The sequence below is a fragment of the Mobula birostris genome, chromosome X (genome assembly GCF_030028105.1).
Source record: "Mobula birostris isolate sMobBir1 chromosome X, sMobBir1.hap1, whole genome shotgun sequence".
Taxonomy (NCBI): domain Eukaryota; kingdom Metazoa; phylum Chordata; class Chondrichthyes; order Myliobatiformes; family Myliobatidae; genus Mobula; species Mobula birostris.
Genome location: NC_092402.1, coordinates 59674827 through 59691107, shown reverse-complemented (window position 1 = coordinate 59691107; position 16281 = coordinate 59674827). Strand labels below are relative to the sequence as shown.

Sequence of the window (16281 nt, the reverse complement as noted above, 5' to 3'; positions counted from 1 at the left end):
GCATGCAAAACAGCTTTCACTGCATCTTGATATACTGTATGTAATAATAATAAACTAATACTGTTGTGTACAAATTTCTTTTGCCACAAAGTAGGCCATTTGGCTGAAGCTTGTTTCTGAAAGTGCGCTTCCACCCCCTTTTCTTCAGATTCCTAACTGTTAGTTTAAAATGATAAAAAATACATTTATCTTCAACCCAATTCAACTACAATAGTTTGTTCTGTCATTATTTTTACCAGAAACAATTGATGAATTTTATTGTTTATGATTATTATTGTTTATATAGATGTTTAAGTTCCATAATAGAAATTTTAAATTCATTTTGTGAGCAATTTGTTCCCAACTACAAGAACATTTTGAATAATTGCTGATTTTTGCAGTTTTCCTACAAAACTTTGGTTTATCTTCAAACTATCACAGCATACCATTCTGTTTCATTTTGCAGAAAATATACTTCAGACTTCTCTTTTAAAGCACTCAATAATTCATGAGAGTAGTGAGCCACATTCTCCTGCAGAAAGAGGAACATAAATGTTCATTTTTAAAGAAACTCCTTCTTTACAGTTTTCCCAAAAAGTGGACTATGGCACACCTGAATCCCAAACTATTGTAGATTTCCCAAGCCTTTGTTACATCACATGGTGTGGGTCTCATACTGAGACAGCTTTAGAGCTGAGGTGGGCCAAGTGATTTAGGGAAGGAGTGGGAAAAGAGGGAAATCTCAACCTTACCTCACCTTGCTTGGAGTCACAAGCATCCATGGCCTCCCTTGGATAGGTTTTTCTCCAGGAGCTTTTCTTAGCAATTATTCCCACCACACCCTACTGTCTCGAATGTTGGCAGTTCATATTGATCGCCTCCCTGGCTAATCCTGTTACCTCAATGCTCATACTCTTCCCCAAAGCAATTTTAGTGTCCTTCACCAATCCAACCTAGGCCTGGGGTGCTCCCCATTCACAATGTTTCTTCACCCTTCCGAAAAAAGAAAAAAACTGTCCAGCCCAATTTATTTCCTCCGCATGGTTTACAACAATGGAAGCTTTCATACAAATTCTTAAGTGTTACAAATTCCAGCTCAGAACATATATTTCACCGCTAATCAACAATACTGGTCATATCCACAAATCACTGGAGACTTAACATTTTCTGAAAGTTATTAAGCAGACTTAGCACTATCCAGAAATTGTATTGTACAAGATACCAGTGTTATAATTGAACAATTCTGAAGACTATTACAGGAAGAGACAGCAGTTTGCTCTCTTTCAAATAAGAGTGCCTCTCCAAGGTGAACTAGCAAGCAGCTACAAATCTAGACAACATCCACAATTTAGCAACTGAACATTATTCCTCTGAGCATTAAAGCAGATTAGTTGGCTCTGTAATTAACGGAATAACTAAACCAGAGACCTGTAAGATAAAAGATCAGGACTAAAAGGACTAGCAAGTACACAAAGAGCTAAAACAAATCAACAGGAGACATTGTAGTCTCCGTATTATCAGTTTCCATATTTAGTGTTCCATACTTTGAGAAGCCAGCTTGTATACAATTTATAAAAATGTGTTCTGTTATTGGTACTTGTGTTTTGATGTGTTAGAAAATTAAAGGAACTTTAAAGTTAATTACCTGCCTTTTCACCCGAACTTCAAGACATGAATAGCTGCATCTTCAGTGTTAATAATATTGTACATTAAGCTGATCCAAGAAACTTTGGAGAAAATACGAATTGGTTTAGGCATGTACAGGTTCAAATACTTAACTGCATTCTGGTATTGTGTATTACGCTCTGTGTATACACATTTACTCTTCAATGGTACACAGGTCAGCTGCTGGTTCATACAGGTTCCTCATTTCTTGGGTATGACACTAGATTTCAAAGTGAAAGATCAAAATCTCACCGGGTGATACCTTGGTTCAAGATCTGCAGAGGAAAAGTGTCTCCAAAATAGTCTTGCTATAAAATCATCCAGACCTCATTCAATTATCATGGATAATTTTGTCGTAAATTGCAATTTTTGCCAAGTTGAGATGTCCAGACTTGCAGCAAGCACTATGAGCCTTCTTAACAAATCACTATCTTCCCAAGCATTACTCGATCACATACTTGCTAGTTTCTTTACCACAGCTTTGGAATTATGCCACCCTCCTTGGGTTTTTTAAAATTAAATCTCAATTTTAAAATTAAATCTCAATTTGTGTAGCGGTAACATTTTCCAATGTTAAATCTGTACAACAGACAACTCTAGGTCTTGGATGCAAAAGGACTTGAGGAAATTTCAAGCACATTGTGCAATAAAATCTCAGCATAGTTATTGTTTTATAGCACATTTACATTAAGCAGCTAAATTTAAAATACAAAATTATCCTGATCACTGAAAGTTGCAACTTGCAGCCTTGACAGAAGTTGTAAATAAATAACAAATAATTGTATAGTGTGTCAGGAATTGGAATGGAGGGTGGAACTCAGGGAAGCTTACAATTGCTAGGGAAGTGCTACCCAAGCAATTTGTTGGAGCTATAGCCAAGAAGTCTCTGGGCACTGACAGACTTCATCCCAAGAATTGGCTAGTGACATGATTGATGTATCAGTTTTAGCTTTCCAAAATTCAAATAAGGCTAGATTGGAAAATAGCAAATGAAATTCCTTTATTCTAAAGGAGGGACAGGACTGAAAGAACTACAGGCCATTTGTCTCAGGGAAAATATTAGAATTAGAAACTATTAAGGATATTATAAGCAGGACACGAAAATAATGCTCATGAAAAAACAACAGTTTTGATAGGGAAGTTGTATTTGATCAACTAACTGGAGTTTTGAAGAGATAACACATACTGTGTACAAATGAAACTGGTGGATTTACTATATTTTGATCAGATGCAACATTAAAGTAGAGAGATTATTACAGAATATAAAGCTCATGGTGTAGGAAGTAACATTGGTGTGGACAGAAGATTGGCTGGAGGAGAGTAAATAGAATAAAGACATAAATGCTCTTTTTCTAGTTGGCAAGACATAATGAATGCTGTGCCACAGGAATCAGTACTGGACACTCAACCTTTATAAAGGACATGGATGAAATTAATGAAGGCGTGGTTGCCAAATCTGCTGATGACATGGGAGAAAATAGGAAAGAATTGTGAAGAGGATGTAAAGCAGCTACAGAAGGGCTAGCCACAGGTTAAGTGAGTGGGTCAAGACCTAGCAAGGAGAGTATAATGTGGGCAATGTGACATAGTTCATTGGGGGGGGGGGGGGGAAAAGAGAGAAGAACATTGTCGAAATGATGAGAGATTCCAGTCCTCTGAATTCTGCAAGATCAGGGTGACAGTATATAATTCACAATAGGCTAGCAATCCAGGTACAGCAAGTTAATTAGGCAAGCAAATGGAATGTTAATGTTCATTGTGAGGCAAATTGCACTCAAAACTGAGGTTATGCTTCAGTTATATAGACATTGATAAGACCACATCTGGAAGACCATGTACAGTATTAGAATCCTTAAGGAAGGGAGATAATGAATTGGAAGCAGTTCAGAGAAAGCTGATACCTGGTATGGGCAAGTTGCCTTGTGAAAAATGGTTGGAGAGACCAAGCTTGCATTGACTAATTTAGAAGATTGAGAGGACTTGATTGAAGCATGCAAGATCTTTAAGGATTTTAACAGTGTGAATGTGGAGAGAATGTTTCCTCCTGTGGAAGAGCCTAAAACTCGCAGTCGCCATTTAAAAGTAAAGAGTCTGCCATTTAAAACAAATTAAATTCTTTTCCTCTCAGAGTGCCGCAAGTCTTTGTAAGTCTCTTTTTCAAAGGGCATTGGAAGCAGAGTCTTTAAATATTTTCAAGGCAGAGGTAAATAGATTTTTGATAAACAAAGGAGTGAAAAGATTATTATGGGTAGACAAGAATGTGGAGTTAAGATTAAAATCAGATCAGCCATGTTTTTATTATATAGGATACTAGAGCAAGGCTGAAGAGCCAAGATGACTATTCCTGCTCTAATTTGCATGTTCATAACTGATTCTGAGACAGGTGTTCTGTTTGACTTTATTGAGCAGCACTTCTTGGACAGGCAGGGAGAATAAGATGCTGAGCCCAAATCCTCTATAGTTCAGAGGTGAAGTAGCTAATGAGGACAATGCCTTATTACTTGACAAAACGAATTGGTGTGAAATGGTAAAGTTTACTGCCCTTCTCCCCCCCCCCCACCAACTTTCCTCATACACCCATATCAACTACAGAGCTATATGCTGCCTTTTCCTAACTCTCAAATAAAGGGAATCTCTGTTGGTTCAGCAATGGTACAGGTAGGCAGCCCAGATCCATGCTTTGACTGCTGAGGTGCTCTTGAGGGCCTCAAACTGCTTCACTTTCACTTGTGCACGAGCAGACTGTCACTGATGTGGTGGCATGTCATCTTCTGATTTGGGGAAGGAAGGGGGCACTGGCATGGGCAAAGTGGAAATACTGGGTAGAGCCAATTCCATGTACCACTTGACAACATACATTTTGTTACCAAGCTGCATGCCACTGCTACCACTTCACTGTAAAGCACTTTGTTATAGATCAGCACAGTGCTTCAAGTCTAAGTTAGATGCCTGCCATCCTGTTTGCAGTAGGAAATTTATCATTCAGATTTTGCACACATTCTCAAGGCATGGGCTCAAGTGAATGCTGCCTTTCTTGTACCATAGCCAATCCATCCATGCAAAAACACATTACTACAATTCTCTGAAAACCAACAGTTCTAGTGTTCTTATTTGAGGCATGCTTTTCCAATCTCTGCACTAGTAGAGACTATTTGGATGGCCTGTCCATAATCACACATTGAATGAAAGCTCTTCCCCTTCCAAAACAAGCTGGCCACTCCCAATTATCCCACTGGCCATTATTCTTTCTCTTCCATGAAATAAGAATAGGAAAAAACCCAACAACCCACCCCAAACCCACCAAAGTGGGTGTATCTGAACTACTCATATGACAGTGCACCTTGAGGAACGTTGCCTGAAAAATCCATGGAGTGCTGGTGTATATGTGAAAGGTCTGGTACAACATGATTAGAGCTGACAAGGAGAAGTATGTTACAATTTATCATGATTTTGTTGCTGCTGAAATAAGACAATGCTACCATCTCAGCTTCTCTATTTGCTGTTAGGAAGGAGAAGGATCACATCCAATATTCTCCTGTGCTCCAAGCTCTCTTCTACAACAGGGAAAGAATACATCTTTAAGTCACCAACTATATTTGTTCATCCAACAGATACAGTCTATTTTACACAAAAGATTCTGCAGACGCTGGGAATCAAAGCAACATTCAAAATGTTTTCTGACAGAGACCCTTCCGAAGGGTCTCAGCCCAAAATGTCAACTGTTTATTCTCCTCCATTCATGCTACCTGACTGGGTGAGTTCCTCCAGCATTTTGTGTGTTGCTAGTCCATTTAGTTAGGATAGCTGTTTCTTTTTTTTTTTAAAAAAGGATATATAACAATTGCACATAAATCGGGTAATATGAAGTGAATGACAACTAGAGGAGCTTGAGAGTCAGTATACTGAAAAAATCATCTGGGCGCACTTGTAAGGTAAATTAATATGAGAATTAACATGATGGAAATGTTTTGACAAGTCAGGGATGGTGTTGTGAAATACACAAGATACAGGTGAACATGCAACTGTACTCACTTTTCCAGACCAAGTTAGATCATTAATATACTTCCAGCTCCAGATCCAGAAGAGTCCACATTACTCTTCGTACTGGATTTCCTAGACAGCTCCAGACATGTAACAACTTTGTTCTTCCTGTTCCTGGGGAGAATCTCTCCTTCTCGGGCTCCTTGTGGCCCCCACCAATACATTAAAACATAATGGAGCAGAACCATTGGTTATTCAGATTTCCATGCTCTCAACCCACTGAGAAAGTATCTGAGCCCAAGCTGCTGTGAATTTCCTTGTTGAGTACTGCCCATTTATTTTTCCTGAAGATCCAGATGGTATCAATAATATTTGAAGTGCTTAGCAGGCCACCAATGCAGACCATCAACTTGCCTTTGTTTTCTGTTGCAAATGTCACGTCCACTTATGCCAGTCCTTCTCATGTTTATAGAGTTCTAATAAAAATGCATTCATGTAGGATGCAGCCTAAGTAGGTCCCCTACAACAGTCTATTTTGAAAATTAAAACAACCAGGCCTTGTGGAAATGTATAACATATCCCCAGAATGATGGATCTGGAACAAAACAATTATGCTTGTCTCTACAGCAAAATTGCTGCTATACCTTGAGACAATAAAGAGCTAAATTAAATCCACGCATAACCCATTACAAAGTGGCAGTCCCACATATGTTTCACTTAGCAGCTATATTGTTACCACTAGCATTTTGCATCAGGAGGATTTCTATCTCTCCAAAGATACTGCTGGTGGCTCCTTTAGATGGTAGGTCTTGACTCACTGGCAACGCTCTCCCTTTTGAACCTGCAGAAAGAGAGGGTCAAGTTCTCCTCCAGAGCAGCAAGCTGAAAGAATATGATGAAAAGGAGTGATTTTGGTCCATGATGACAGTTATGAGATAGTGAAGCTCCCTGCTTGGATGGGTCTCTCTGAGCTAAACTAAGATTATTGAAGGAAACAGATTTGGATGAGAGGGGGTTAGGGAGGAGAGGTGATTAGGAGTAGTATACACTGGGAAAATGTGGACATACTTTTAGACAAAGGAAAGCAATATCTAGTCATAAGGTACTAATTGTATTTTTAGTCCCATTTATGTGGGTCATATCTCTAATACTGATGAGTCAGGGTATAAGAAGATAGAGAGGTTAGTGACATAGTGTCATGACAACCTGTCCTTCAATGTTAGCAAAACAAATGAGAAAATCATTGCCTTCAGGAAGGGAGGGGGGAATGGAGTAGTGCACATGTTCCCATTTACAAGGCTGGGAATGAATATCATAAATAGCTTGTCCTGATCCAACCATGTTGATGCCACAGCCAAGAAAGTTCATTAATGCCTCTACTTCCTCAGGAAGCCAAGAAATCCCCATCAACCCTTACCAGGGAGCATCATAGTGTGGTATGGGACCTGCTCTGCTTCTGACTGCAAGTAACTGCAGAGAGTTGTGGACACCACTCAACACAACAGAAACTAGCTCCCTCCATGGACTTTTGACTATACTTTTTGCCACTTCAGTAAGGCAGCAAGAAAGATCAATAAACCCACCCACCCCAGACAGACATTCTCTTTCCCCCCTTCTCCCATCAGGCAGAAGTTACAAAAGTCTGAAAGGATGTAGCACAAGGTTCAAGGACAGCTCCTACCCCACTGTTATAAGACTATCAAACAGTCCTATAGTACGATGAGATGGACTCTTGACCTCATCTACCTTGTAATGAATGATAAGAAAGAAACCTTTCCCTGTACCCCAGTACATGTGACAATAATAAACCAATTCACAATACTTGCCTTCAACAGTTATAACAGATTAGAAAAGGGGGGGGGGCGCAGACAAGGACAGCCTTAAACACTAGGACAGCAGTTCTCAACCTTTTTTATGCAATGGACCAATACCATTAAGCAAGGGGTCCATGGACCCCAGGTTGGGAACCTCTGCACTAGGAGAAGAAATAAGCGAATGAGAAGCACATGTCTAGTCATAAGGTACTAATTGAAAGAAACAGATTTGGATGAGAGGGGGTTAGGGAGGAGACGTGAGCAGGAGTAGCAGGAAAGGACAAGAGAGATAGTGGTCATCATGGTCAGCAATATATAGGTTGGGAGAAAAAAAGGCTTTATACGTGGGAGGGTTATGGTAGAAATCAAACCCAATAAACTTTAAAAAGTCACTGTACAAGGTGTTGGTGCAACACAAAACTGGTACATTCCTACAAGACAAGAATTCAACTTGTCTAATTAAAGAACTATAATCAACTTTAAAAAAAAAACACTAGTATCAGCCTGTTCTGCCATTCAATAAGATCACGGTTGGCATACTTTTCAGCCAAACATTTTCTTCCCCTCCCTATCTGTATAATCCGTTATTCTCAATATCCACAAATCTTGAAAATATTTAATGACTTGTGTTTATAACTACCTGGAGGTAGCTGATGCCAAAAAACTCAGAATTAAATCTGAGTTCCAAATTCCCTTACCAGGGTAAAATCCTCAATATCTACACTCAAACTCCCTCAGAGTATGACAGCAAAACTTCAATGTCCCAGCATATTTGAGACTCTGGTGGTGCTAACGTAGCAATTTGTTTGTTATCTAATATTATTTCTAGCAATATCCCAACACCATTTTAATTCCAAACAAGAGAAAATCTGCAGATGCTGGAAATCCAAGCAACACACACAAAAATGCTGGAGGAACTCAGCAGACCAGGCAATATCTATGGAAAAAAGTACAGCCAATGTTTCAGGCAGAGACCCTTTAGCAGGACTGGAGGGAAAAAAAAAATGAGTAGAATTAAAAGGTGGAGAGAGGAGAGAGAGAAACACAAGTTAACAAGTGAAACTGGAGGGAGGAGGGGTGAAGGAGAGAGCTGGGAAGTTGATTGGTGAGATACGGGGCTGGAGAAGGGGGAAATCTAATAGGAGAGGACAGAAGGTCATGGAAGAAAGAAAAGGGGGAAGGAGCACCAGAGGGAGGCAATGGGCAGGCAAGGAGATAAGGTGAGAGTGGGAAAAGGGGATGGGGAAATGGTGAAGGAGGTGGGGGGGCTTGACTGGAAACTCAAGAAGTCAATGTTAATGCCATCAGGGTGGAGGCTACCCAGATGGAATACAAGGTGCTGTTCCTCCAACCTGAGTGTGACCTCATTGCGACAGTAGAGGAGGCCGTGGACTGACATATCGGAATGAGAATGGGAAGTGGAATTAAAAAATGGGTGGTCACTGGGAGGTCCCACTTCTTCTGGCGGATGGAGTGTAGGTGCTCAGCAAAGTGGTCTCCTAATCTACGTCGGGTCATACCAAAATACAGGAAGCCACACCGGGAGCACCGGACACAGTAGATGACCCCAACAGACTCATAGGTGAAGTGTCACCTCATCTGGAAGGACAGTTTTGGGCCCTGAATGGTAATGAGGGAGGAGGTGTAGGGGCAGGTGTAGCACTTGTTCTGCTTGCAAGGGTAAGTGCCAGTGGGGAGGGACGAATGGTCAAGGGAGTTGTGTAGAAGGTGATCCCTGTGGAAAGCAGGAAGGTGGGAGGGGGGGGGAAAAGAGGGAAAGATGTGCTTGGTGCTGGGATCCTGTTGGAGGTGGCAGGAGTTTCGGAGAATTATGTGCTGGATGCAGAGACTGGCGGGGTGGTGGTGAGGACAAGAGGAACCCTATCCCTAGTAGGGTGGCAGGAGGATGGGGTGAGAACAGACGTGCGTGAAATGGAAGAGATGCTGAGGACAGCATTGATGGTGGAGGAAGAGAAGCTCCTTTCTTTGATAAAGGAGGACATTTCCTTTGTTCTGAAATGAAAAGCTAGGGGACTTGAAATCCTGAGAGCAGATACAGCGGAAACAGAGGAATTGAGAGAAGGGGATGGTGTTTTCACAGGTAACAGGGTGGGAAGAGGTATTATTCAGGTAGCTGAGAAAGTCGTAAACACGAGGAATTCTGCAGATGCTGGAACTTGAAGCAACACACATCAAAGTTGCTGGTGAACGCAGCAGGCCAGGCAGCATCTCTAGGAAGAGGTAGAGTCGACGTTTCAGGCCGAGACCCTTCATCAGGACTAACTGAAGGAAGAGCTAGTAAGAGATTTGAAAGAGGGAGGGGGAGGGGGAGATCCAAAATGATAGGAGAACACAGGAGGGGGAGGGATGGAGCCAAGAGCTGGACAGGTGATTGGCAAAGGGGATATGAGAGGATCATGGGACAGGAGGCCTAGGGAGAAAGAAAAGGGGGAGGGAGGGAAAAGCCCAGAGGATGGGCAAGGGGTATAGTCGGGGAGGGGGGAAAAGAGAGAGCGAGAGAATGAGTGTAGATAAATAAATAACAGATGGGGTACGAGGGGGAGGTGGGGCATTAGCGGAAGTTAGAGAAGTCGATGTTCATGCCATCAGGTTGGAGAGTCCATGGGTCTATAACAGACATCAGTAGATACACTGTTTCCAGAGAAAGAAAGGGTGAGATCGAAAAAGGGGAGAGAGGAGTCAGAAACCGACAAGGTGAATTTGAGGGCCGGGTGGAAGTTGAAGGCAAAGTAGATGAAGTCGATGAGCTTGGCATGGGTGCAGTAAGCAGCACCAACGCAGTTGTTGATGTAGCATAGGAAAGGTTGGGGTGCGATACCAGTGTAGGCTTGGAACATAGACTGTTCCATGTAGCCAACAAACAGGCAGGTATAGCTGGGACCCACGTTGAGTACCTATGGATACACCTTGTGTTCGAAGGAAGTGGGAGGAGCCAAAGGAGAAATTATTAAGAGTGAAGACAAGTTCCATTAGATAGAGGAGAGTGATGGTGGAGGGAACTAGTTGGGTCTGATGTCCAGAAAGAAACTGAGAGGCCTTCCTGATGGGAGTGGAAGTGTATTGGGACTGGACATCCATAGTGAAAATAAAATGGGAGCCAGGATTCTTGAAATCATTAAAAATCATTTTAATTTACTTTAAAAAAAATGTTAGGAGTATTACAATGTTTTCTCCCTTTGAATTAAACAAGCTTAAAGGAAGCACATGAACTGGGCCCTGGGTGAGTGGGAAGGAGCTGAACCTTTGGGATTTCTGAATAGTCAATAGCAGATTATCAGAGTTTTATTCTACATTACAATGAGATCACTTTACATTATTTTAAACTGCAGAGTATCAACGCAATCTATGCAACTTTTCCTCAAAGGACAACCCCCCCCCCCCCCCCCAATCTTGTATATAAATCTAATTAACCTTTGCTGAAGTGTCTCTAAGACACTTTGGGCCAATGTCCTTTTCTTTACAAAAAAAAGTCAAACTATATGCAGTACTCCAGCTGTGTTTCTTTTATGGATTAAAATAAGGAACTCCACTGCACATCCAGGGACTACAGAGTTCCTTATTTTCATCCATAAAAGAAACAAACTCAATGGATAGCAGAGCCTGGGAGAAATACAAGGAGCAGTGAAAGGACAACATTGAAAATAGTAAAGTGACTGACAAAGGACAAGAGCAAGTTCCAAGAAGGTGTCCCAAGGTACTTCACGCGTGTATTACCAAGCAAAATTTCATGAAGTCACATAAAAGAATGCAAGGGCAAATAAACTTTTTTTTTTTCTTAAAGATATCATTTCAAAGGAATTTAAGAAAAAGCCAGCATGACTTGGGCATCTGTGTAGATTCAGCATGCTCACAAGAATTCTCTCAAACTTCTACAGATGCACCATAGAAAGCATCCTGATAGGTTGCATCTCAGCCCGGTATAGCAACTGCTGTGCTAGATTAGCAGACCCCATAGAAGGATAAACACTGCCCAGATGTCACAGGCTCATCACTTGCTTACATCTTCACTCTACATTGTTTCAGGAAGACCACTGTCAAAGATGTCTGCCATCCTGGCCATTCCTATTTCTCTTTCTACTTTCCAGGAGAGGATAGGAACAATGAAAGTCTGGACATCCAGACTCAAGAATGTTCTTCCCCACTACTATCAGACTTCTGAAACAATCACCTCTTTCACAGTAAAATAGTGATACAAGTAGCTCAATGTTCATCTACCTTTTGGACCCCCCAAAAAAGGCAAATCTGTATGATCTATATGGTGAGAAGCTAGGAGCTGGAGGAGAGCAGAGCAGAGACACGAGGTCTTAAAACAAAGAACAAATGCAAGTTCATTTAGTGGATAAGCAAAAAAAAAGGCAACAAAAGAGGTTCATGAAATGCTGGTTTTTACCTTAAGAGGGCTAGAACAGATGGAGGGCAGATAATTATGCTATTACATAAAGCTCTGTTTCAAACCTATCTGGATTAACTACTGTTAAATCTGGAGATCTACAATTCAGGAAATGCTGCTGTATGGATTCACCAGAAAGATAGCATAACACAAAGGGTTAAACTACAACTGATTGCACATATTCCATTAAGATGGTGACCTAAATGGGGTTTCTAAAATAAAGAAATGGTTAAGGTAGAGAGAAACCATTTGCCCTGATAGGGGAAGTTTAGAAAAGGAGAAATCTTAAATTTAAAAACTAGGTCACTTAGAGGCAACAACAGGAAGTACTTCTTCAAATGAAGGCAAGTTTGAAACACTTTCCCTCAAAGCAGAGTCTGGGGTCAATTAAAAGTTCTAAAGCAAGGATATTTAGAGATGTAAAGGAAGGATAAGCAGGTAAATAATGAGGACACAGATCACACGATCTTATTGAATATGGAAAAGGCTTAGGGATATGAATAGTCAGATCAGATGCCCGTGTAATCTAAGCTCATGTTTCATTGCAGCACTGGTAGAATCCTGCAGTTTATGGACGAGATGTTAAACCGAGGACTCAGCTGACAAAGTTGGCGCATGAAAAGATTCCATGGTGCATTTGAAGAATACTGGAGTTCTTGTGACTGGCCAATGCATTTCCCCTCAAACTGAGTGACTGAGGTTGATCGTATAGTTATTTTCTGATTGTTTTTCATGGGACTTGCTATATACAAGTTGCTGCTATAACAGTGACTATGCTCAAAGTGTACACCATTAGTGGCAAAACATTTGGAAATGTCCTGACATTGTGAAAAGCTATTTACCCTCCCCTTTTCTTAATTATATAGAATTGCAGTTGAATTTTGGATTATTTCTTAATTAAAGTGGGTATGAAATTTTCATACATCACACAAAAATCATGAAGACATCTTCAGTCAAGAAACAGATCTTAAAAGCAAATGTCCAAATGCCTTTGTGTTTACAATAATCACGCCATTGCTTCCATTGCCTCAATTATTTTAATTATTCACTGGTTATGCCATATCCCCATATCAATTTATTTCTGCTTTTTATTCAAACACCCTTACATAAACTTTGCATCACACTTTTCCCACCCGTCTCAGCATAAATACATTGTTCAATAAAAGCACCAGATACAAACAATGTAGAACAATGACAGCATTCATCACATTTGTCACTTTGATTTTAGAAGGACTTTCAGCAGAAACAAAAAATAATGGAGGCAAATAACAGCGACTCTCTCTCACCCAATGACACTATAATCTGAAAAACATGTTATAATCAATTCACACAAATTTGCGCGAATTACAGTTCCTGTGAAAAACAGACAACAAATACAATTAAAAAAAGCAATTCAAGGGGATGATTCACATGCATTAGATTAGCTCTTCATTCAGCAAAACTTGAAGTTTTAACAGAGACCATACTTCAGAATTTATACATTAGAAAGACCTATCTCAACCTATAGCTTGTTTAAGCCTAGAAAAAAAAAAATCAGGAGTAGCACGGTTAATTCCTCGATTAAATTCGAGGAAACTTGGGAGTCCTTTATCCAATATTTCCATACATATGACTTAAATTGATTTTCTTTTTGAATCCCTTTTCCTAATATTTAATTGTTTATGGAAGGAGGAACGGAGTCAAGGACAGCATAATTATAATTAACAAATTATGGCAGCCCAGGTTTTTTCTCCCTGTTTTGTTTTCTGTTTAGTTTAGGAGTTTTTTGTTTTTTTTTGTTTTTTTTTTCTTGAACAAATCTTTTGAACTTTTTTTCAGTTTCAATTATCAAGGGATCAGGAGGACCTGTCTGGATAAGATATTTGAAACTTATGTTTGTATATATGATTGCTATTATTGTAATCCTGTTCTCTTGGTATTGTTATGATTGATATGTTCACTTAACTGATTATAATGCAATAAAAAGATTTGAAAAGAAAGAAGGACCTACCCATAAAATATGCAAATATGGAACTGGTTTGACACCTAAAGCAATAGAAATCTGGCTTTAATCACTGGAAGTTAAACTTTCAAATATTCCTCTATTCCTAAAGGCTATTAATGTTCCATATAAAGTAGTAATTGATGGGTGACATTGTGGATAATGAAGAAGAGGCTTCAGAGAGAGAATGGATAGCTAAAAGAATGGGTCAGGAGATAGTAGCTGGAACACAATGTGGAAAATGTGACATCATCCACTTTGTAGAAATAGATCAGCAGATTATTATTTAAATTGGGGCATATTGAAGGATGGTGCTCAGAGGAACCTGGGTGCTCACAAGGTCAATGTGCAAGTACATCAAACAATTCAGAGGGTCAATAGCAAGTACTTAAAACCTCATGCAATGAACAAGAGTAGATATATCTTACTAAAAATAACAGAGCCCTCATGAAAGTGAATCTGGAATATTGTATGGGGATCTGGTCCCCCTAACGAAGCAAAGTGTACCTACAATAAAAAAAAATGCAAACAAGGTTCCGCAGAGCAATACATGGAGTGAGCAGATAGAGGACGGAGGAAGATAGTTTGCCTTATGAGGAAATATTAAACATCTAGAAAAATGAAAGTTAATCTCATTGAGACAAGATCCTTATGGGGGCTTGACAAGGTGATAGGGTAAATGTGGGGATGACATCTCAGAAATAGGAGCAGAAGTCGGCCATCTGGGTCATCTACCTGTGTCTTAAATATATAGCTTTAAGGCAGCCTTTACTGCTTCTCTGGGCAGAGAATTCCAGAGATTCAAAAGCGGTGTCTCCTCATCTCTGTCCTAAATCTATTCCCTTAAATCGTGAGACTACATCCCCTAGTTCTAGATTCACCTATCAGTGGAAGCAACTTTCCTACATCCTTCTCGTATAAAATTATGAACAGAATAGATATTTCTACAAGATCCCATCTCATTCTTCTGAATTCCAGTGAGTGAAGTCCCAGGCAGCTCAATCCCTCCTCATAGGCTAACCCCCTCATCTTCAGGATCAACCTGGTGAACCTCGTCTGCACCACCTCCAAAGCAAGTATGTCTTTCCTCAAGGTAGGAGTCTAGAACTGCTCACAGTACTCCAGATGCAGCCTCACCAGTACCCTAAGCAAAACACACAAATGCTGGAGGAACACAGCAGGTCAGGCAGCATCTATGGAGAGGAATAAACATTTTATATACTTTCAATTATTACTCAAAATGAAATTACTGTATTATATTACACTAAACTTATGTTCAAAGACCCTAACTATTATTAACTGCACTAGATTCAGTCCAATGTGGGTACAATTGAAGATTACAAGAAAAACTGCCCAGTCATCTTCTTGAAACGCTCCCCAAAGGAGAGATTAGATGAAAGATTACGTGGCCCAAGTACAAAATACTTCAACGCAAGCTACTATAACACTAGAAATGACAAGGCTAGGTGTTCACCTGTTAACACTTGGATAGGAGGCAGATTATTTTTAAAAAATGTAATCATTCAGCTGCGCAATGAAGAATCTGTAAGAGGCAATTACTTTCAAACCTAGACAATCTAAAGTACACAGTCATCAGATGAAAATTATAACTACAGGTGAAAAATACTCTTCCTACATTACCACCATGGTTCCGATCTTTCTCGTTTAACCTTGCAACGCTCCCCAAACATGCAGCTTCCTTCTATACTCCTTCTGTTGAGAGCTCCCTTTCGCAGCCTTTATTTCCCTGTTCCTATCCTTCCTCTGAGCCATCCCCAACCCTAACCCTACCACGATGGACCTAGGTACTTACCTCAGTTGTTGCCGTGGACAGGCCCCGTACACATGACCTTGTTCTTCGTCTCCTGGCGCGTGTGTTGCAGTGTCAGACTCTCAGCACGAGTGATAGCCGCTGTCACCGTTCACTCGGACCGAGAACACTTACTTAGTTCACGCTGTCAAGGAGGGAGCGGCTGTGGTTCGGAACAACTATTCGCCCCCGACTGTCTCACTGTCTGCACCAGTATCTGAAGTCCGATTGCCCCTTGCTCTCTGTGCCAAGATTTAGTCTCTCTAACTCCTTTCCTTCGATCTCTTTTTCCGCCACTTCACTGTACTTCAGAATCCGTAAGACAGAACCCACCCTTCACCTTTTTTATTAGCGAATTCTAACGCAGTGTGTCCAATAGAAATACGAATTAAGGAATTGGCACTTTTTATTGGTCTTTCGCTATGTCAATCAAAAGAACCAAACCAGTTGCCCACGTGATCTCATGGAAAGGGGAGTGTTTGTGCGTCACGAGGAGGGAGCAGCCAGAAAAAGTAAACACTTGGTCAAGTTGGTGATGTTCGATAGTGAAAAGCTTATTGATACTCTATATTTGCGTCATATAGTACATCTTTCCATCCTTAAATGTAATTTCTTGCTCTTTTGGCGTAGGTTTCAGTTT

General features: G+C 40.4%; 1 protein-coding gene across 3 annotated transcripts in view; it reads right to left on the bottom strand.

The window, feature by feature from the left end:
* The window catches only part of LOC140191605 (vitamin D3 receptor-like), a 199691-nt gene extending 183721 nt beyond the window's left edge, over positions 1–15970 (bottom strand). For all 3 annotated transcript variants that reach the window (XM_072249154.1, XM_072249153.1, XM_072249152.1), the window contains exon 1: positions 15645–15970. The gene's annotated coding sequence lies outside the window, so the exon portion shown is untranslated. The remainder of the gene's footprint in view (positions 1–15644) is intronic.
* Positions 15971–16281: the final 311 nt, after the last annotated feature.